This window comes from Ranitomeya variabilis, chromosome 3 (genome assembly GCF_051348905.1).
Source record: "Ranitomeya variabilis isolate aRanVar5 chromosome 3, aRanVar5.hap1, whole genome shotgun sequence".
In the NCBI taxonomy this organism is placed as follows: domain Eukaryota; kingdom Metazoa; phylum Chordata; class Amphibia; order Anura; family Dendrobatidae; genus Ranitomeya; species Ranitomeya variabilis.
In genome coordinates this window covers 474615014-474639485 of record NC_135234.1, presented here as the reverse complement: position 1 = coordinate 474639485, position 24472 = coordinate 474615014, and the positions used below count along the sequence as shown (strand labels likewise).

The following is a 24472-nucleotide window of genomic DNA, read 5'->3' as shown; positions in this document are numbered from 1 at the left end:
GAAATGAAAATTAGGTATACATGTGAACCCAGTTTTAGGAACATGGGTCCTACCATCAACAGAGTAACATGCATTTAGATTGTTGCTACATGGTGACACTGGTCATGCGACATTGCATCTGTCAATGAGTTTGTGTTGCAACCTGTGATCCACCATGAATATGATATGACGGTTGCAAAAAATCAATGCTTAAAAGTCCTATGTGACCCTTCCCCCCCAAACAATTTTTATGTAAGTCACATGCAACCTGTCTGCTTTCTATCAGGTCTCAAATAGTCAGGCAACAGCATGTTACGGGGATGTTTTTGGCAGCATGACTTCTCTGAGACTTGCTGTCATGTGACCAGCATCATCAGATAGCCCTAGCTTTACACGGCAAATTTGACTTGACAGTTTTACATAACTAGCATTGTTCCTTATTTCACAGGAATTCCTTGGCTTTTTGATTAATTTGATTTTAATCTGGCTGTCTCTTAACAATGCTGCAGACATACTATATGTTTTGTATGAGTTACAGCTTACAGCTTTATATTGATGACATATTCCTGCGATCAATATCAGATCGGTGAGGACCCAACACCTGTACCCCCACCAATCAGCTGTTATCACCTCCACCAGCCCCTTATGTAAACAGTATAAGGGGTGAAACAATGCAGTGCTGCTCAATGTTTTAATGGCTGTTGCCTAAGGGTACCGTCTCACAGTGGCGCTTTGGTCGCTACGACGGCACGATCCGTGACGTTCCAGCGATATACATACGATCTCGCTGTGTCTGACACGCAGCAGAGATCAGGGACTCTGCTGAGAATCATACGTCGTAGCAGATCGTTTGAAACTTTCTTTCGTCGCTGGATCTCCCGCTGTCATCGTTGGATCGGCGATGTGTTCGCTTGTAAAAAGGGTAAACATCGGGTTACTAAGCACAGGGCCGCGCTTAGTAACCCGCTGTTTACCCTGGTTTACCATTGTAAATGTAAAAAAACCCAAAAAACTCCATACTCACATTCCGGTGCCTGTCACGTCCCCCGCCGTCTGCTTCCCGCACTGACTGTGAGCGCTGGCCGTAAAGTAAAAGCAGATCACAGTGGTGATGTCACCGCTGTGCTGTGCTTTACGGCCGGCACTGACACAGTCAGTGCGGGAAGCCGCCGGCGGCGGACGTGACAGACATCAGAAGGTGAGTATGTAGTGTTTTTTTTTTTTTACATTTACAATGGTAACCAGGGTAAACATCGGGTTACTAAGCGCGGCCCTGCGCTTAGTAACCTGATGTTTACCCTGGTTACCCGGGGACTTCGGCATCGTTGGTCGCTGGAGAGCTGTCTGTGTGACAGCTCTCCAGCGACCACACAACGACTTACCAACGATCACGGCCTGGTCGTATCGCTGGTCGTGATCGTTGGTAAATCGTTTAGTGTAACGGTACCCTTAAACTCCACGTCAGCTCATATTCAATTCAGAATAGAACCTACACATACCATGGCTATGCTCAAGTGAATAGGCAAGAATATCAAGTCATGAAATCCACTATCTGTATTCACTATCTATATATAAAGCACAAAAACTGTCAGAACAATCTAAACACCTCTTTGCAAAGATTTAGGACAGCATAGCTGAATGTTTGCATAAAACTGGTTCCTAGAATGCATAGAGAATCCACACCGAAAAAGAAAAGATGATGTCTCCAAGTTATAACCACACGATCTATCTTTTTTCATATATAAGGCAGACCTGTGAAACAGCCAATTATCACCTGTATTGGATTCTTTACCAACTGTGAGCCATGTGTGCCAAACATCTCACTGTCCAGTACCCATTATGTTCACTTTGGTAGGATATGACCTGCAGTACTGAGCACCGGCTTCAAAACAGTGTAAGGAGCCATGTTGTTGTGCTCTGCTTACATCTGCCACTGGCGAAGCTGATAGCAGCTGATCCATAGGCCACTTGCTGGGTGTTGCACCTCCACCGATCTTATATCCTCTTCTAAGGATAGGTGTATGAAGCCTCGCATTCAATGATATGTAGTGGAAATTATGGCAATGTTATTCATGAAATCTAAAAACAGAAACTACTTTAACATTTTGGCCCTGAATCCGGACCTTCATCAGAATGGTTCTGATTGCTGTGAGAACCAGGTGAGGAGGGATATAGCAATACGGAAATGGCAACTGCCATTGCCAAAATGTTAATGTACCTTATGTTTTTGGTTGACATGAATAACATTTTCATAATTTCCACTACATATCATTGAGTGTCGCGTTTTCATATAACTATATAACAATGTGGAACCCTACTTGGACACCAATTCATGCATAGAATGATATATGCCATCATCTGCTGTTCTAAAGACAGGTTATAATGTAATAGTAGGCAACCCTTTTAAGAAATAATTGCCATTATGTGTCACTTGTCCTTTCTGTATATGTGTACACTGTGAGAATAGCTGAAAGCTTACTGCTCCTTAAATCCAGCCGCTGATGCCGCTATACAGCTCATTGTTTTTGCTTTTGTCTCTACCTGTTTGAATAAGTGTGCTTTATGTAAATTTGTTTTTTTAAATTGAGCATGACCCGTTCCACTGTGTGTAAAGAGAAAACTTGCAAATTACATTCATGCCCATTGCTTAGTAAGACAATATGAGAAGGTGTGAAAATAACTTCCGAACGTAAGTATTCAGATGACTTGTACAACTGCAGATTGATATTTTCAATGGGCTGTTCATTATAAGCCCTGCCATTGAGGCAGTGTGAGGGCTTTCAGAAAGATGGAGTGGTGTAATTACTAGGTGCACATGTTCATTAATCCTTCCTGGCTAGGAAAAGCTTCAAGTTCTTCTCCAGTGGCCCGTTTGTAAAGCTATAAATATCTAAATTGTGTCAGCCAAGAAGTCACACAGAATGGTGGCTCTTTTTGGAGTTCAATTTCATGCACTGTTGCATTGCTTGTGTAGGGGAGTGTTGTGGTGCAATTTCACAATGAGCATCATTACTTTTCCCCATCGTCGATCCAATAGGAAACTCTCTCCAAGTTTAACTGAAATGTTCTTGATGGTCCTAAATGAAAGGAAACAAAGTCACTGTACCTGGTTTATTTGTACAATCTACATATTACCAATACTCTCAATGTATCACCCTACAGATGTGGTAAGATACACAGTGATGTTCAATTGTGGTTTAATGTTAGATAATCTACTTACAGCATATTTTCTGGTTTATTGGTCCACATTGCTATAGCTATATTTTATTCAGTGATATCTAATTACCATTGTGAATATGGCATTATAAATTATGTTTTAGCCTTTTGACTTGGATTATACCTTCCAGGGGTTCTTTTCCCTATGGTTCACCCACCAACATGTGACAATTGTGCACTTTGTTGGGACAACTACCATTATGACCTTTTTTGTTTTTTAATTGTTATTTGTCACTTTGATTCATTTTTTCCTGTCCTCCAGTTTATCATTACTGGCTTCTCCCTACTTCTGGCAGCTTAGATGCTAAATTACCCATCTGGAGTTACATTTATGCCTTTCAATGATCACCGTCCCAGAGTTGAATGTAAACTTATCTTATGGTAATAAAACCATTCCCCAAATGCAACATAAACCATTTGTGTTGCTGATATACAGTATATGGAGTTTATGGATGCTGATTATTGAGCTTTTCTAGTGCTCTGTTTCTACATAATGCAAAAATACATAGTTAACCAAAACATTCCTACAATCCGCCGTCACATATTTTTTTCTTGTTGTTTTATTCTCTCTGCATTAGAAAGGCAATGAGTGAAAATAAATCTCTTGACAGACAAATAAAAGGAATTAATTCCATCTTTGGGACATGAACAGCAAGATATAAAAGTGTTAACCAGCCTAAACCCAATGGGGTTTTTGCCACAGGCACAGGCTGGATATGAGTCTCCTTAGAATAAGTTACGCAGAAGACAACTTTTGCGATGTTTCTGCTAAACTAAGCATATATTGAAGGAAGATTAATGGAAAAATTCAGCTGTGTTTTGATCCATCTCTTATGTAATAAAAATATGTTCAAAATAATACATTTGAAACGTTACACAACCTCATAATGGAAAATATTAATATACTCATATGATGTATTTACTGTTTTACAGTATGATAGAGGAAACACAGTCATGGGCAATTCTCATACAAAAAGTCACTAGTGGTATGCAATATACAGATAAACTTAGCTTCAATTGCCCTTCATAGGAATACATTGGGGGACATAATGAAGTTGTGATGTGATAAAGGTGATTTTTGGATAACGCAATACCAATGTGTAGAAGTGCCTTTCCAATGGTGCTTGGTGGATATTGTGCACCGCTTTGATATGGTAAAGCAGTATTTGCAGTCATTTCTGCCTCCAGTGATTCCTTAGGTTGTTGCAGAATTATGGCGGCTGCCTTACTGATGCCCTGTGCATATACATGTCCCATGGGATCACTGGTGAAAGACATTGTATCCTTGTTGGCTTTTTACTAAATAAGCATACCTAGCCATTCAGCAAAGAAATTCCAGAAACTAAACGAGTGGCAGTAAAAAAGCTGAACATTTTGGCAAATCATTAAAGTCACATAGGACACCGCTACCTATGTATTTCAGAACCAAGCATCCATAATTATAGGTGGGATATATCCAACATAGAGTTACGCCTCGTTTATTAAATATGTTTATTCATTTATGTTTCCTTACTCTTTAGCTTCATTTTTTTTCTTTAACAGAGTGTTTTTATCCAATATATTAATATTATAAAGAGTAAAATACTGTAATATAAAGAATTCAGAACTCAAAATGGAATAGGTAAAAGGATCCAATTCCACTTTGTTTGCTTTACATGTTGGAAAATATACCAAAAGCACAGTTTAAACCCCCACAACCAATGAATATTGCTTTATGCATGAATCAAATGCAAAATATAGCACCCACAATGGCATATACACAGGGATGTATTGGATATCATATCACACTAACCTAGGAGATCATGAAAGCCTTTCTGGAGAAGACTTTCCTAATCTCCTAGGACATGTTTTGAACCCACTGAATAGCTTATGTTTAGGGCCAAATGCATGATACACAGGGGCTAACTGCATTTGCAAGTGTTAGAATATTAACATTCTCATAATCCTAAAATAAGTCCAGACATGGCTATGATGTATCCATCAAGAGTTTGCAGATTTCAGGCCATGTTCAGTCAAGCATTAGCTGAGTAATCAGAAAACAATTGCTAACTTGGTGTTCCAGTAAGTAGTCACTTAATAGTGCAGATACTTGATAATTACTGTACTTTCTCTAGCGCTCTCTTAAAGAAACCTTCCCCAAAAACAACAAATAGGCACTAATTGTTCAAGACCAGCATTTTTCATGCCAGTCTTGATGAGGGAACGTTCTGGAGTCAGTGGTAACTGATTCTTTAAGAGACACACTTCTCTTAATGAACCTGCTGTGTCACAAATGTGCCTCGCCACAATTTTTTTTCCATAAGATTGGTAGTGTAATGCACACCACAGCCCATCATGATTTAGTCAAGCGGGCATTGCCATGTCCTGTTTCTCTACATCCCACCCCATTGCTGCCTATGTTGACGAAGCAGGCCAAAACTGTTACTAAAACAACAACTATTGAAACATTTTTGTGCAACCTCCCATTGCAACTTTTCAAATATCTTTGCACTAAACCCTTTGATGAATCAGGGCCAATGTGTTATGCCTAGTGAAAGAAATTCCAAACGAAGAACTTCTTCATTATTACCCTTCAGATAGGATTTCAATGTATTTATAATTTCTTATATAGGGCCAATATATTCTTCAGTACTGTAATCATTAATTTGACTGAACACTCCCTAAAAGGGTTAGTTCTCATCATAGAAACAAAGAATTAACCAGGAATCTGAGTGAGGGAACATAATTTCTCACAACGAGTAACTGTCACTTTGGCACACAAAATTGTTCATTTCTTACATGTCTGGTTATTGATCTTATTGTCTGTCAAGTAATGCCACATTTTCCCCCATGGCTGTCAGGTGGGGCATCACCTCAGCAATAACTGAAGATATCCAGGAATTGAAGAAGTCAGGCCACCATAGACAGCATGTATTTACAGAATGCTCCTTTCATGATACGACTCTTTCAAGATCAGCTGCACTTATATAGTTAGAGGGTGGCAGTCACATAGTTTGTTAATGTATTTTCCTAGGAGATCGGTATAAGGATTACATTTACTACAATCTCAAATAATTGTTAATTTATATGATAAGCTCTTAAAATATTTAGATTAGAAATGGTACAAAATAGTGAATTTTGCATTGGGAAAGAGAATAAAGAGAACTGCATGTGGTAAACTAAATGAACTGCAGGCAGAATAGAAGAAAGGCAGCGATTTTCTGTAGGGTTATTACCGTGCACCTATTTGCTCAATTAGTCGAAGCTCACATTGTACATGGAGCATAGAGATCTCTGCCTTCTCTCTGTGGCTATGTGAGGTGAGATAAGGAGGCACGGAGATGACGAGGGTCAAAGTGATTAATTTTCAAGTATATTACAGCAGAAAAATTCCTTGAATGTAATTTTTTTCTGCAGTTCCTTCAGCAAAATCTTGCAGAGATTATGTTTATGATTGTTTTCTTCTTATCGGATCCATCTTGGCTGTTTAACACCTTTGTGAATTCATGTCACCTCCTCTTTAAATCATTTTCACTTTAAAACCCATTTTACAGCTAGCCTGTTCAGCAAAGTGGTAACTAATCACTAAACTATCATATGGCATGCAGTTGTGCATGGTTTAATCAATGCACACAAAGCCATGGTCAAATTCATCAAGCCGTATACCTAGAATGGCTCCGCATTCTCAGGTGACAGCTTTGGGTCAAAATGTTAGTGTACTGAAAAAAATATATATTTTTTTTCCAATATTCCCATTTGAGTGAGTACATGTACATTTTGACTAAGCGCTATAAGTTACAGCCTCTGTTCCATGTGTTATTTTGATTCTTTATATATAAAATATGATACAAAAATATATATTTATGTTTATGCTTAACCGAATAAGTTGAATTTATCTATTGTGATGCCGTGATCACTAACGGGTTGGGGAATACTCGCTTGGCAACAGGATAAACGTAGACAGGCACGGTTTTTCACATATAGAGTCTATTTTGGTTTATTCAAGCATCATAAACTGCTGTAGGCCATGTTACCCATCACAGACCTCACATAGACCTTAGCACTTCATAGTATACTGCTTTGAGACGCAGACACTAAACACGCTGGACCTCTTTGTCCAGTTACCGTGGGTGTCCGCACGCTGAACAGTTCATTATTATCCATGGAACACAACAGGCACCAACACACGACATTAGGTTGCAGTCTCTAAACATGCTGAACCTCACCACACAGTACCCCATACTCTGTGTTACCTTCCAGGAGTTCCTGCTCCACATGCTGACTCCTGTCAGTACTCTCTCTCTCCCAGGGAAGCTGGTGGACTGGGATCACCGTCCCGGACAATGCCTTGCTGACAAGGCCACCTGACAGTCCAGATCCTCAGACAGACGGTAGCTTCCCCAATGCAGTGCTGTCACAGACTTTGCATACTTGACCTCTCCTTGCGCTATTCAGGAAGTCCTACTCCCAGGATCTTCCAACACAGGATGTGCTATTCAGGAAATCCTACTTCCAGGATCTTCCAACACATAGTCCTCCAGGTCCAAGGCCTCCCCATGTGCTTTTCAGGAAGTCCGTCCCCACCTGGGACCTTCCAACACATAGACCTTCCAGGACCTTACACACTCCCCTTGTGACCACCCCATAGTCACATTATATACTTATAACCACTCCCATAGGTGGGAGGTGTGTGTGGTTAGTCAGACCTGCCCAGCTCTCTGACTAACCCTGTAAGCCTCCCTTTAAAGCTACACAAACACAACTCTTATGGAACTACAAGTCCCAGAACAACAATACTGGCTTACAGCACAGACTCCCTCTGCAAGACATACTGGCCATTTACAATCATGCCGGAGCCTGTTTCACAAACCCAGTTATGCTTCCATGCATATCCTGAGGAGCCCACACAGCGCCCCTGGCTGCAGCATGGGTAACTGCATCACACTATGTACCATTTTTTTCAGACTATAAGATGCACCGGACCATAAGATGCACCTAAGTTTCAGAGCAGGAGAAAACAAAGCAAAAAATGTGGTCAATTCTGTAATAATATACTCCATCCTGGTATGCATGGCCCCCTTGTCCTCCTCCTGGTATGCATGGACCCCTCATCCCCATCCTGGTATGCATAGTGTCCTCATCCCAATCTTGGTATGAATAGTCCCTTCATCCCCATCCTATTATGCATGGTCCCTTCATCCCCATCATGGTATGCATGGTCCCCTCATCCCCATTCTGGAGTGCATGGTTCCCTCATCCCCATCCTGGTATGCATGGCTCCCTCATCCCCATCCTGGTATGCATAGTGTCCTCATCCCTATCCTGGTATGCATGGCTCCCTCACCCCTATCCTGGTATGTATATTCTCTTCATCTCCATCCTGGTATGCATGGTACCCTCATCCCCATCCTGGTTTGTATGCCCCCCTCATCCCCATCCTGGTATGCATTGTCCCCTCATTCCCATCCTGGTATGCCTGGTCCCCTCATCCCCATCCTGGTATATATGGTCCCCTCATCCCCATTCTGATATGCATGATCCCCCTCATGCCCATCCTGGTATGCATGGTGCCCTCATCCCTGTTCTAGTATGCATGTCCCCATCCAAAAAATATACCAAAAAAAACTACTCTACTTACTTTCCCTGTGCTCCCTCGCAATGTCCTGTTCAGATGCCAGCAGCTGATTTATGCTTGCTAACAGCACATGGCAGTGACATCATGTGCTTCTTGCAAGCAGAGGACAGCTGTCAAAATACTCAATGCTCTCCACACCCAGGAATATGGTCGTGTGGAGCAGTGAATATTCATCTTGTTTAATAGCAAGCACGCTGTTAGCCACAACCGCCGACTTCCTGCAGAACTGAAGAACACGTGTGCCCGCTACTAAAGAGAATGAATCAATGCATATTCACTGCTCTCTATGCCCATGAGATGTCTTTCTTGAAAAATATAATATTATAGGTTTTGGACACTAGATTCTGTGATGGAACGTTGATGCAGGGAACTATTCTGATATTGCAGTTTGTGGAGTCGGAAAGGAATTTCCCCCCTATGTAGAGTTATTAGTATTTTTCCCATGGGGAATTTGCCTTAATGTGGATCAGCATGCTATAGGTTGAACATAATGGACTTAAGTCTATCTTTAACCTAAAATACTATGAAACTATAAAATATAGGTTCTTGTGCAGGGACAAATGTAAAAAACTGACTATCACTTCCAAAGACCAGATGTGAACAGGTGCACACTAAGAGTAGCCACATATATAACAAGTAAAGTTGCACTCTGTAATGCTATAACATGTAAACATGAAATATATGAAAAAGAAATTGCATTACTGCTCTAGACAATAGGAAAAAATCAAGACACTTAGCGCATAAATTGGCCATTTCATGTCTGTCCAGGATCCACGACAAGGCGATCACCTTGTCATTGGCTGCTGGGCGCACTTCAATTGGCCAATTTATGCGCCAAGCATCTTTGTTTTTTTCTTATTTTCTGGTAATGCAATTTCAATTTAATATATTTCATGTTTACATGTTATAGCGATACAGAGTGCAACTTTTTTTGTTACTTATGAAGGGACAGACCCTATAATATGCATGGTACTAATTCAGTAGCGTGTCAGCTTTTTCTTGTTATGAGCCAAGTTGCAATCAGAAGTGCTGAGAGAGAGCATGTCACGTCAGCCAGAGCTGACATATAAGACTAGTAAATGACTGGTGCACACTTAGGACTTCGGCTTCTGCATATACAAATATGATGTGACGCAGCAGTGTCTTTTAAAGAATCAACATCTACACTTACTTGTATATTGCTCCTTTAGTTTCCCATGGCCACTGCTGTTAGTATTTTTCTTAGTGACTTCATCTTATTATACACATGAACACCCCAGCTTGTGAAACTTATGGCTTCAATTGAACGTTGATACCCAGCACTGCTCCTGCTCAGCTATATTGATTAGCTGATCACTGGATGAATGGTCCTCTGTATCATTATGCTTTTCCATTTTAATCTTATCCAGTAATGCTTTTGCATAGACATAACTAGTTGCTCCCTGTATCATTCATCATATGAAATGCTATTACAGGACACGGTGGAATATAGATATAATGATGTTCCTGACAGTGATTCTGTCACTCTCAGCCCCCAGGCTCCCAGCTATTTTCTGCAGCTACTGTAGTGTTATACTGTATCTAATCCATATCTATCCATCTATTTACAAGTAAATATTAGAGCTTGATTTACAGACCCTGCAGTGATGAAATGTAAAATTTTGGGAGCGCAACTATATTGAAATCCTAAAATAAAACTACCGTATGTGGCTTGCACAAAGAATTACTTTGAAAATCTGTTTCAGCATGGCTGTATGATCTTATTTCACTGTTTTCTTACCTGATGTTAAAATTAACATTTTTGCAGCTGAACGCATACAATTTTCACCTCAATGTCAGGATAAAACAACCATTGTGACATGAAGTTAGTACACCAGTTTCATCAGTACTTAGAGATTTATGTAATAACGTTTGCAGATTGCAGTGTGAAATCTGGTGACAGATCCGCTTTAACGAGGACTTATGAGCACAAGGTGCCGAGTAAGTAAGTTTATTATTTAATTGCAGTATTGTGTTGTGAAAAGTTTAAATCGATGGTGGCATGTCAATATGCTTCAGAATTCTTACATACAGCGTTGTTCGGTTAAAAGATCATCACTGATGTGGATGATGCTTCCCACTTCAGCCACATACTGCTGTATATCTTGCTTCTGCGCAGATAAACCACAGACCTGCAAAGAGATTAGCCAACCCGAAATGTAAAGTTTGCTGTTCTTTCTGGACACCTAGTGCCCGATGCTGAACTTTGAACATGGACATCTCCTGGAAGTCCGTTTTACAGTTCAGGAGAATAGAGAGAGTGTAAAGGATAGGAAGAGGGAGAGCGTGAGGGATAGGGAGAGAGAGAATGTGAGGGAGAGAGAAAGTGAGGGAGAGGGAGAGGTAGAGGGAGAGAGAGAAAGTGAGGGAGAGTGTGAGAGAGAGGGAGAGAGACAATGTGAGGGAGAGGGAGAGAGAGAATGTGAGGGAGAGGGAGAGAGAAAGAGAGGGAAAGCATGAGGGAGAGGGAGAGAGAGAATGTGAGGGAGAGAGAAAGTGAGGGAGAGGGAAAGGTAGAGGAAGAGAGAGAAAGTGAGGGAGAGTGTGAGAGAGAGGGAGAGAGAGAATGTGAGGGAGAGGGAGAGAGAGAATGTGAGGGAGAGGGAGAGAGAAAGAGAGGGAGAGCGTGAGGGAGAGTGAGAGAGAGAATGTGAGGGAGAGAGAAAGTGAGGGAGAGGTAGAGGGAGAGAAAGTGAGGGAGAGCGTGAGGGAGAGAGAGAATGTGAGGGAAAGGTAGAGGGAGAGAGAAAGGGAGAGAGAAAGGGAGAGGAAGAGAAATAAATATTTTTTTCCAGCTCCAAAGTTTGGGTCCTCAATGATTTCAGTGGGGTTCAGTTCAAGTTCAAGTTCGGGTACAGGTCTGGTTCCCAAACTGAACTTTTGACTAAAGTTGGGTTGGGTACCTGAACCGGAACTTCCATGGGTCCGCTCATCCCTAGTGCTTTGCTCTCCTTTGCTGAGGGTAGAGCAAATTAATATAATGTGCATATGCCACAATGTTCTCCGTGCAAATTGCCACAAATGTATCATTCTGGAGAAAACACATTTTTGTAAAATTCTAGGAGAATACAAAAGATTTGCTCATCCCTATTAGTAACAGAATACTGTTTGGAGTGAATGAAGCTTAGTAAATAGTGCACCAAAGCAGCGGGCACTAAATAAGTAGCAGGTCAGCATCACCTCTGGACTCTGAAACGTGTATGTTTAGTGATCTATAGGGAACATAGGAATGCTAATTGATTAAATATGGTTTTGTTGTTAAACAATAGTTCCGATAGCAGAATCTCCAGTGCTGAACTCAGAAAACCTCCTGTTAGCTTCATGTGCAGAAAATGCCCAGGGAGATCTACTCATGGTAAAAATAGCATCAGTTCTAGTTCATATCTCGCAATGTTCCAGTGACCTCTCTAACTAGTAACAAACTCACCATTCATAAGGTTTTCATCTGCAAATTCTGTATTTGATTATCACTTGGACTTTCTGGCATAGGTGTACTTGTTATTCATGGCAACAAATCTTACAACTAGCACATTTTTATCGCTGACCTAGTTTTGATAATGAGGGTATGTTTGTTATTGGTCTTTTAGGCCAGTCTCTCCTAAATGGGCTATGATGATCATTTACATTCTTTGGACTTGACAGGCGTATTTAGTGTAATTTTAGCCCTGGTGGATAGACTGCATGATTTGTGGTATATTTATTGTATAAATAATCATTTCTCAGCCATCAGATGTCTCCTCAGATAAGTATTTATGAGAGTCTGGGATAAAAAATACGAGTTTGCTTGCACTGCACTTTTAGCTCTATATAAAAATAGTTTTTCATATATGTCGGATGAAATATTTATAATACACATTTTAAATACTTTATATGAGTTTGGATAAAATGGGATCAAACCTTTTTTATAAATATATTGTTATATACGGTATATTGTGAGGCAGTGAGGGGGATCATTTGTGAGGGTCCATATGTGTCCCCCAGGATGCGGACGGAGTCCTATTGAACCCACTGGAGCACCTTGTGTTCACAGCAGGACGCTTGTGAGTCACAAGGCCAAATAAAAGAAAGTATGGATTGGGTCCAAGCAGTGACTCAGTCAGATTTTTTTTATCAAAACCTGTTAATGGCTTTAAATTTTAGAGGGATTTACAGGTTTGGTAATGGGGCGAATCCCTTTCTCCACTCTGGGTTATGGAAGTGGTTCCATGTCCATAATTCCATTTAAATGTCAGTTTTGCCTTGGGTGGGTCAGTTTGGAGTTTGCAAGCTACAGACAGGTGTCTCTGTGCAACCCAGGACTGTGTGAAGCTAACACAGAGCCTGGGACTTCTAGGTGGCTGACACACCCAAAAGACACGGCGGTGCCATTGTCCATGGCAACAGGTTTTGAGTTTAGGACTGTGCTTACAGAAACCCGGCTGCGATCCGGAGGACATCCCCCCTATGTGTGAGGCTTTTGGACATTAAAGACATTTGCGTTGAACATTTCTGTGGTCCCTGCTTATCTGTCACGCTGCACAAACCCCACTGCAATACAATATATATATGTATATATATATATATATATATATATATATATATATATATATATATATATATATATATATATAGTATATATATACAGCTGTGCTCAAAAGTTTACATACCCCAGCAGAATTTTTGCTTTCTTGGCCTATTTTCAGAGAATATGAATGATGGCACCAAAACTTTTTCTCCACTCATGGTTAGTGGTTGGGTGATGCCATTTATTGTCAGACTACTGTGTTTTCTCTTTTTAAATCAAAATGACAACCCAAAACATCCAATAGCCAGCAGCTTTCTATTTCTTTTTAAATATTTAAATATTATATTAACAGTTTTATCTTAATTAGTCTACATTTATAATTTCATCATAGTTATTAACTAAATCTGTGCTTTGAGGGAATTAGATGCAGTTGAAAGCTGTGCTCAAATTGGGCCCTGTATTTTTAGTGCTAATGACGACACTGGCAAGGACCTGCACCTCATGAGTAGGGATGAGCGGACACGTAGAAGTTCGGGTTCATCAGGTTCGGGTACTAGAACTGTACCCAAACTTGAAACTGAACCTTAACCACATAGAAATCAATTGGGGCCGAAACTGTGGAGCTGGAAAATTCTCTCTCTATCTTTCTTTCTTTTGTCTCTCTCCTGAACTCCCAAATTGTAAAACGGTCTTCCAGGAGTAGTCCGTGTTCGATATTCGGCACTGCACACTAAGTGTCTTGTACAAACCCCAAATTTTACAGTTCTGGTTCTCTCATCTCTAGTCATGAGCCAATGAGCTGCCCTGCACAGTGGCTAGCTTCTAAAAAGCACCAGCTTTTACATACTCTGCAGGAAACAGTTTATGCATGTGTTATATCGACAAGCATCAATTAGAAAAAATCAGATAGGCTTTCCATGTGCCCTCTTATTTCTCATTATATTCACTCATCATATATCTCAATCTAAAAGAACTTGCTGCCTCACAGGAGACAAAGTGTTCATAAGTATTAATTAACCACATCCAACACTTCAGTAAAATAGATCTTTAAGTATAATTTTAAACCTATCAGTGCAAACTTTTAGAATCATGGTCCACATCGTAATATGCAGCCATGTCGGACAACCAACGATTCTACATGCATTGACTGCTTTGAGTCATGCTCCTGACTGTTTGTCTGTTCTGATATGCTATTAAAGGGAACCTGTCAGCAGAATTGTGCACAGTAATCTAGAGACAGTGTCAGATTGACATCGTTATACTGATTAAAATGATACCTTGCTTGATGAAATCTGTTTTGTGGAGGGGGTTTCATGAGGTGCTCTGCTTAGGTATTCATCAGGGTGGCTTCACTCTTTGTTTCATTGCAGCCATTTGGTAAATTAAAACAAGTTCATTTTTTTCTCATTAATGTACATTCTGCACCCCATCTTGACTAAAAAAAACAGAAATGTAGACATTTTTGCAAATTTATTAAAGAAAAACTGAAATATCACATGGTCATAAGTAGTGTTGAGCGATACCGTCCGATACTTGAAAGTATCGGTATCGGATAGTATCGGCCGATACCCGAAAAGTATCGGATATCGCCGATACCGATACCCGATACCAATACAAGTCAATGGGACACCAAGTATCGGAAGGTATCCTGATGGTTCCCAGGGTCTGAAGGAGAGGAAACTCTCCTTCAGGCCCTGAGATCCATATTACTGTGTAAAATAGAGAATTAAAATAAAAAATATTGATATACTCACCTCTCCGGAGGCCCCTGGACATCACCGCTGGTAACCGGCAGCCTTCTTTGCTTAAAATGAACGCGTTTAGGGCCTTCCATGACGTCACGGCTTCTGATTGGTTGCGTGCCGCTCATGTGACCGCCACGCGACCAATCACAAGCCGTGACGTCATTCTCAGGTCCTAAATTCCGAATTCTAGGAAGTTAGGACCTGAGAATTACGTCACAGCTTGTGATTGGTCGCGTGGCGGTCACATGAGCGGCACGCGACCAATCAGAAGCTGTGACGTCATGGAAGGTGCTGAACGCGCTCATTTTAAGCAAAGCAGGCTGCCGGTTACCAGCGGTGATGTCCAGGGGCCTCCGGAGAGGTGAGTATATCAATATTTTTTATTTTAATTCTTTATTTTTTACATGGATATGGATCCCAGGGCCTGAAGGAGAGTCTCCTCTCCTTCAGACCCTGGGAACCATACACTGGGAACTTCCGATTCCGATTCCCGATACCACAGAAGTATCGGATCTCAGTATCGGAATTCCGATACCGCAAGTATCGGCCGATACCCGATACTTGCGGTATCGGAATGCTCAACACTAGTCATAAGTATTCAGACCATTTATTCAGTAATGAGCAGAAGCACCCTTTTGAGCTAATACAGCCATGAGTCTTTTTGGGAATGATGCAACAAGTTTTTCACACCTGGATTTGGGGATCCTCTGCAATTCTTCCTTGCAGATCCTCTCCAGCTCCGTCAGTTTGGATAGTGAATATTGGTGGACAGCCATTTTCAGATCTCTCCAGAGATGTTCAATTGGGTTTAGGTCAGGGTTCTTGCTGGGCCAGTCAAGAATGGCCACAGAGTTGTTGTGAAGCCACTCCTTTGTTATTTTAGCTGTGTGCTTAGGGTCATTGTCTTGTTGGAAGGTGAACCTTCGGCCAAGCCTGAGGTCCAAAGCACTCTGGAAGACGTTTTCATCCAGGATATCTCTGTACTTGGCCGCATTCATGATTCCTTCCATGGCAACCAGTCATCCTGTCCCTGCAGCTGAAATGCATCCTCATAGCATGATGCTGCCACCACCGTGTTTCAATGTTGGGATTGTAGGATTGTATTTTACAGGTGATGAGCAGTGCCTGGTTTTATTCACACATACCGCTTAGAATTATCACCAAAAAGGTCTATCTTCATCTCATCAGACCAGAGAATCTTATTTCTCATAGTCTTCACATACCTCCATGTGTTTTTTAGCAGACTCTATGCGGGTTATGTCTTGCACTGAGGAGAGGCTTCCGTCAGGCCACTCTGCCATAAAAGCCCAACTGGTTGAGTGCTGCAGTGATAGTTGACTTTGTGGAACTTTCTCCCATCTCCCTACTGCATCTCTGGAGCTCAGCCACAGTGATCTTGGGGTTCTTCTTTACCTCTCTCACCAAGGCTCTTCTCCCACGATTGATGAGTTTGCCTGGACAGCCAGGTCTAGGAAGACTTCTGGTGGTCCCAAACTTCTTCCATTTAATAATTTTGGAGGCCACTGTGCTCTTAGGAACCTTGAGTACTGCAGAAATTCTTTTGTAACCTTGGCCAGATCTGTGCCTTGCCACAATTCTGTCTCTGAGCTCTTTGGCCAGTTCCTTTGACCTCATGATTCTCATTTGGTGTGACATGCACTGTGAGCTGTGAGGTCTTATATAGACAGGTGTGTGCCTTTTCAAATCAAGTCCTATCAGTTTAACCCCTTGGTGAAAGAGCCAATTTGCTACTTAACCCCTTCCTGACCTTTGACGATACGTAGGTGTCATGAAAGTCGGTGCCAATCCGACCTGTGACACCTATGTGGCGTCATGGAATGATCGCGTCCCTGCAGATCGGGTGAAAGGTTAACTCCAATTTCACCCGATCTGCAGGGACAGGGGGAGTGGTACTTCAGCCCGGGGGGGTGGCTTCACCCCCCCTTGGCTACGATCGCTCTGATTGGCTGTTGAAAGTGAAACAGCCAATCAGAGCGATTTGTAATATTTCACTATGTAAACTGGTGAAATATTACAATCCAGCCATGGCCGATGGCGCAATATCATCGGCCATGGCTGGAAACACTGGTCTGCACCCCCCCACCGCCACCGATCTCTTCCCCAGTCCTCCATCCTGTGCTCCGCTCACCTCCATCATCCTGTCCGCTCCCCCGTCCTCCTGTCCGCTCCCCCGTGCTCCAATCCCACCCCCCCTGCTCCAATCACCCCCTGTGCTCCGATCCCCCCCTCATACTTACCAAGCTTCCCGGTGTCCATACATTTTCTCCACGGGTGCCGCCATCTTCCAAAATGCCGGCCGGCAGATTCGTTCCAGCTACATATTGATCACTGTGATAAAACAATTATCAAAATAAAAAAAATAGTAAATGACCCCCCCCCGATTATCACCCCCATACGTAGGGACAATAATAAAATAAAGAAAATATATATTTTTTCCAATAGGGTTAGAACTTGGGTTAGAACTAGGGGTAGGGTTAGGAGTAGGGTTAGGGGTAGGGTTAGGGGTAGGGTTAAGGTTAGGGTTAGGGTTAAGGGTAGGGTTAGGGGTAGGGTTAGGGTTAGAACTAGGGTTAGCGTTAGAATTAGGCTATGTGCACATGGTGCGGATTTGGCTGCGGATTTGCAGCGGATTGGCCGCTGTGGATTCGTAGCAGTGTTCCATCAGGTTTACAGTACCATCCGCTGTGCCCATGGTGCGGAAAATACCGCGCGAAAATGCTGCGTTGTATTTTCCGCAGCATGTTAATTCTTTGTGCGGATTCCGCAGCGTTTTACACCTGTTCCTCAATAGGAATCTGCAGGTGAAATCTGCATAAAAAACACTGGAAATCCGCGGTAAATCCGCAGGTAAAATGCAGTGCCTTTTACCTGTGGATTTGTCAAAAATGGTGAGGAAAAATCTCACACAAATCCGCAACGTGGGCACATAGCCTTAGGGTTGGAATTAGAGTTAGGGTTGGAATTAGGGCTAGGGTTGGAAATAGGGTTAAGAATAGGCTTGTCGTTAGGGTTATGGTTAGGGGTGTGTTGGGGTTAAAGTTGTGGTTAGGGTTGGGGTTAGGGTTAGGGTTGGGATTAGGGTTAGGGTTGTGGTTAGGAATGTGTTGGGGTTTAGGGTTGTGATTAGGGTTATGGCTAGAGTTGGGATTAGGGTTAGGGGTGTGTTGGGGTTAGTGTTGGAGTTAGAATTGAGGGGTTTCCACTGTTTAGGCACATCAGGGGTCTCCAAACGCAACATGGCGCCACCATTGATTCCAGCCAATCTTGCGTTCAAAAAGTCAAATGGTGCTCCCTCCCTTCCGAGCCCTGACATGCGCCCAAACAGTGGTTTACCCCCAGATATGGGGTACCAGCATACTCATGACAAACTGGGCAACAACTATTGTGGTCCAATTTCTCCTGTTACCCTTGCGGAAAAATAAATTGCTTGCTAATACATAATTTTTGAGGAAAGAAAAATTATTTTTTATTTTCACGGCTCTGCGTTATAAACTTCTGTGAAGCACTTGGAGGTTCAAAGTGCTCACCACACATCTAGATAAGTTCCTTGGGGGGGTCTAGTTTCCAAAATGGGGTCACTTTTGAGGGGTTTCTACTGTTTAGGCACATCAGGGGCTCCGCAAACGCAACGTGACGCCCGCAGACCATTCCATCAAAGTCTGCAATTCAAAACGTCACTACTTCCTTTCCGAGCCCCGACGTGTGCCCAAGCAGTGGTTTACCCCCACATATGGGGTATCAGTGTACTCAGGACAAACTGGGCAACAGCTATTGGGGTCCAATTTCTCCTGTTACCCTTGTGAAAATAAAAAATTGCTTGCTAAAACATCATTTTTGAGGAAAGAAAAATTATTTTTTATTTTGACGGCTCTGCGTTGTAAACTTCTGTGAAGCACTTGGGGGTTCAAAGTGCTCACCACACATCTAGATAAGTTCCTTGGGGGTCTAGTTTCCAAAATGGGGTCACTTTTGGGGGGTTTCTACTGTTTAGGCACATCAGGGTCTCTGCAAACGTAACATGATGCCCGCAGACCATTCCATCAAAGTCTGCATTCCAAAAAGTCACTACTTCCCTTCCGAGCCCCGGCATGTGCCCAAACAGTGGTTTACCCCAACATATGGGGTATCAGCATACTCAGGAGAAACTGGAAAACAACTCTTGAGGTCAAATTTCTCATGTTACCCTTGGGAAAATTAAAAAATTCTGGGCTAAAAAAATAGTTTTGAGGAAAGAAAACACATTTATTATTTTCACGGCTCTGCGTTATAAACTTCTGTGAAGCACTTGGTGGTTAAAAGTGCTCACCACACATCTAGATAAGTTCCTTGGGGGTCTAGTTTCCAAAATGGGGTCACTTGTGGGAAATTTCTACTGTTTAGGCACATCAGGGGCTCTGCAAACGCAACATGACGCCCACAGAGCATCCATCAAAGTCTGCATTTCAAAGCATCACTACTTCTCTTCTGAACCCCGACGTGTGCCCAAACAGTGGTTTACTCCCACATATGGGGTATCAGCGTACTAAGGAGAAACTGGACAACTTTTGGGGTCCAATTTCTCCTGTTACCCTTGGGAAAATAAAAAATTGTGGGCTAAAAAAATCATTTTTGAGAAAAGAAAAATTATTTTTTATTTTCATGGCTCTGCGTAATAAACTTCTGTGAAACACTTGGGGGTTCAAAGTGCTCACCCCACATCTAGATTAGTTCCTTGGGAGGTCTAGTTTCCAAAATGGGGTCACTTGTGGGGGAGCTCCAATGTTTAGGCACACAGGGGCTCTCCAAACGTGACATGGTGTCCACTAATGATTGGAGCTAATTTTCCATTCAAAAAGCCAAATGGCGTGCCTTCCCTTCCGAGCCCTGCCGTGCACCCAAACAGTGGTTTACCCCCACATATGGGGTATCAGCGTACTCAGGACAAACTGTACAACAATATTTGGGGTCCAATTTCTCCTGTTACCCTTGGGAAAATAAAAAATTCTGGGCTAAAAATCATTTTTGAGGAAAGAAAAATTATTTTTTATTTTCACGGCTCTGCGTTATAAACTTCTGTGAAGCACCTGGGGGTTTAAAGTGCTCACTATGCATCTAGATAAGTTCCTTGGGGGGTCTAGTTTCCAAAATGGGGTCACTTGTATGGAAGCTCCAATGTTTAGGCACACAGGGGCTCTCCGAACGCAACATGGTGTCCGCTAATGATTGGAGCTAATTTTCCATTCAAAAAGTCAAATGGCGCGCCTTCCCTTCCGAGCTCTGCCGTGCACCCAAACAGTGGTTTACCCCCACATGTGAGGTATCGGTGTACTCAGGAGAAATTGCTCAACAAATTTTAGGATCCATTTTATCCTGTTGCCCATGTGGAAATGAAAAAATTGAGGCTAAAAGAAATTTTGTGTGAAAAAAAGTACTTTTTCATTTTTACGGATCAATTTGTGAAGCACCTGAGGGTTTAAAGTTGTCACTATGCTTCTAGATAAGTTCCTTGGGGGGTCTAGTTTCCAAAATGGGGTCACTTGTGGGGGAGCTCCAATGTTTAGGCACACGGGGGCTCTCCAAACACGACTTGGTGTCCGCTAAAGATTGGAGCCAATTTTTCATTCAAAAAGTCAAATGGCGCTCTTTCCTTTCCGAGCCCTGCTGTGCGCTCAAACAGTGGTTTATCCCCACATATGAGGTATCACCGTACTCAGGACAAATTGCACAACAACGTTCATAGTCCTGTTTCTCCTTTTACCCTTGGGAAAAGAAAAAAAATTGTTGCTAAAAGAACATTTTTGTGACTAAAAAGTTAAATGTTCATTTTTTCCTTCCATGTTGCTTCTGCTGCTGGGAAACACCTGAAGGGTTAATAAACTTCTTGAATGTGGTTTTGAGCACCTTGAGGGGTGCAGTTTTTAGAATGGTGTCACTTTTGGGTATTTTCAGCCATATAGAACCCTCAAACTGACTTCAAATGTGACGTGGTCCCTAAAAAAAATGGTTTTGTAAATTTTGTTGTAAAAATGAGAAATCACTGGTCAAATTTTAACCCTTGTAACTTCCTAGCAAAAAAGTTTGTTTCCAAAATTGTGCTGATGTAAAGTAGACATGTGGGAAATGTTATTTATTAACTATTTTGTGTCACATAACTCTCTGGTTTAACAGAATAAAAATCCAAAATGTGAAAATTGCGAAATTTTCAAAATTTTCGCCAAATTTCCATTTTTTTCACAAATAAACTCAGAAATTATCGACCTAAATTTACCACTAACATGAAACCCAATATGTCACGAAAAAACAATCTCAGAACCGCTAGGATCCGTTGAAGCCTTCCTGAATTATTATCTCATAAAAGGACACTGGTCAGAATTGCAAAAAACGGCCAGGTCATTAAGGTCAAAATAGGCTGGGTCATGAAGGGGTTAATGACCAAGCTAATTTTTACAATTCTGACCACTGTCACTTTATGTGGTTATAACTCTGGAATGCTTTAATGAATCCCACTGATTCTGAGGTTTTTTTTGTGACATACTGTACTTCCTGTTAGTGGTAAAATTTCTTCGATATGACTTCAAATTTCAAACGTTGAATTTTTATGCCCTTAAATCAGAGATCCACCCATGGCTATTAACCCGATAAATGCCTCTGCCAAACTCTGACAGCGGCATTTATCATGCGCTTCTGGCAATCACTCCTGAAATCCGCCCATCGGTGACCCCCATCATGTGATTGCAGGTCACCGATGGGTTGGCATGACAGCTAGAGGTCTCCTGCAGACCTCTCTGGTTGTCACTGCTGGATTGCTATGAGCAACGCCCAATGGTTGGCTTTCATAGTAAGTGAGTAATTTTCCTACATACAGGAGATCTGATCATCGCCTGTATGTAGCAGAGCCGATCAGGTTATAGCAGACTATTAAAGTATGCCAAAAGTAAAAAAAAAATGGTTTTTAAAATATAAAAAAATATAAAAATTCAACTCACCCCCCTTTTGCCCCATTAAAAATAAAAACAGTACAAACAAATCAAACATACACATATTTGGTATCGCCACTTTCACAATTGCGCGATCTATCAATAAAAAAAGGATTAACCTGATCGCTAAACGGCGTAGCGAGAAAAAAAGTAAAAACGGCAGAATTAAGTCTTTTTTGTTGCAGCGTCATTGCAGTAAAATGCAATAACAGACGATCAAAACATCGAATCTGCACCAAGATTGGATCATTAAAAATGTCAGCTCGGCGGGCAAAAAATAAGCTCTCCCCCAACCCGAGATCACGAAAAATGGAGACGCCACGGGTTTTGGAAAATGGCACTTTTTTTTTTTTTAACAAAGTTTGGATTTTTTTTCACCACTTAGATAAAAATGAACCTAGACATGCTTGGTTTCTGTAAACTTATAATGACCTGGAGAATCATAATGGCAGGTCAGTTTTAGGACTTAGTGAACCTAGCAGAAAAGCAAAACAAAAAACAACTGTGGGATTGCACTTTTTTTGCAATTTCACAGCAGTTTGATGTTTTCTCCCGTTTTCAGTACATCATATGTTAAAAGCAATGGTTTCGTTTAAAAGTGCAACTCGTCCCACAAAAAACAAGCCCTTTTGACTAAAAAATAAAAAAGTTATGGCTCTGGGAATAAAGGGAGCAAAAAATCAAAACGCAAAAACGAAAATACCTTTGGGGTTAAGAGGTTAAGCTATCCGGGACCCATTAAGTATAAGATGTAAAACAAAATACATCCCATTAAAGCTTAAATAGAACCAAACCACCAAGCACTATAGGTAGTTTATCTTGACACTTATTGATGTAACCGCTTTAAGCATCTGGAATCAGATTGAGTGAGATGACCATGTATTGGTTTAGTATTGATTTCTGAAATTGTTATAGTGGCAGCGATCATAACTGTATTCCAGAAGAAGAAAATGTGTTTTTATGCTAATGAAAGTGAGTTACATAGTTCCAAAACCTTTTTAAATCTTGATTTTAATATTTTTAATGAAATTCTCAAAATAATGAAACATGTGTAGGGCCTTATGAAGCCGTTGTATCCATGAATAGCCTACGCTTCCCGTTTCTTGTTATCATTTTGTATTCATATGTGCTTACAATGGTTTTGCTGTTGCTAGTAAAGGTCAAGCTATGCACTGTATACTCAATAATAATGACATTAGGTCTGCAGTGGTAACCGCCAAACCTCTGTACATCAGAGATTCAATAAGGTGGTGCAGTGAGATAAATCTCATTATGAAAGATCACAAGGCTTGTTCTAGAAAGAAATTAAAATGGAAGGATGTGGGATAAAATTGGAAATTCCTGCTAATACATTAGATTTGCTATACTGCATGTGATACCTGACTTCATTACTGATAGAATACATGTGTGATATGAATGTATGCATGAATATGCATTTGCAATTTTCATATGTAAATTATGGAGCACGGACACACATCACACACTTACCCACATGCACAGACCCTGTCCCACTGAATATGTGCTGGTCTTATCTTTGTGTGCTCTCTTGTACAGTGTTTCCTCCTGAAGATTATTACTGGCCATGGTAACTGCATACTGGCAGTATAGGATGTTTATCAGCTTATCCATTCAGTATAAATGTTGTTATGTTTTCTTGGCAATCCCCGGATTGGCTCTTAGGGAGAAGAGAAACATCAGTTCACACCTTATATCCAGTGCAGAATGACTAGAAAATAAAGTACACTTCATGTTGATGCGGTTTTGCACATTCCATTAACATACTGGTAAAAATCTGAGGGTTTTCTCAGAGCATTATATTGTGAAATGTTAAATGAAATCCGTCAGCAGGTTTTCATTATGTAATCTGACAGGAGTATGATATAGGGACAGCGACCTTAATTCCTGTGATGTGTCACTTAGTTTACAGCAGTTGTGACAGAGTCACGCTTTTCTCTGCTGCATATGTAGCAGTGCTCAGAATGTTGAGCCCTGTTTAACCCAGCCTACACCGCTGATTAGTAGCTTTCTGTGTACAATGAATAATGACAGAAAGCAGCTAATCAGTGGTGGGGTGTGGTTGGAACAGAAGGCAGGAAACAGCTTGTCTTGTAGTGATGATCTCTTGGTGATAAAGCAGTGATTGCATTGAAACAGCAAAACACAGCCCAGTAAGTGACACATCACTGGAATCAGGGTCTCTGCAACTTTATCTTAGTTCTCTCAGATTACATAAGAAAAACCTGCTTATTGATTTATTTTAAATCCACTGGAACATATTCTGTAAATACTCTACAGTGTGCGAACATAGACTTTGTGTTAGAGTATGTTGTTTATATATATTTTTTAATTCCATACTCATTTCACCTGTAAAAAAATCAAGACTTTATGAATAAGAGTTGGGGCATCTACACATTCAAGG

General features: G+C 41.3%; 1 protein-coding gene across 7 annotated transcripts in view; it reads left to right on the top strand.

Annotated features, from left to right (window-relative positions):
• The window catches only part of DMD (dystrophin), a 3762639-nt gene that overhangs the window by 1994983 nt on the left and 1743184 nt on the right, over positions 1-24472 (top strand). The gene's annotated exons all lie outside the window — the stretch shown is intronic.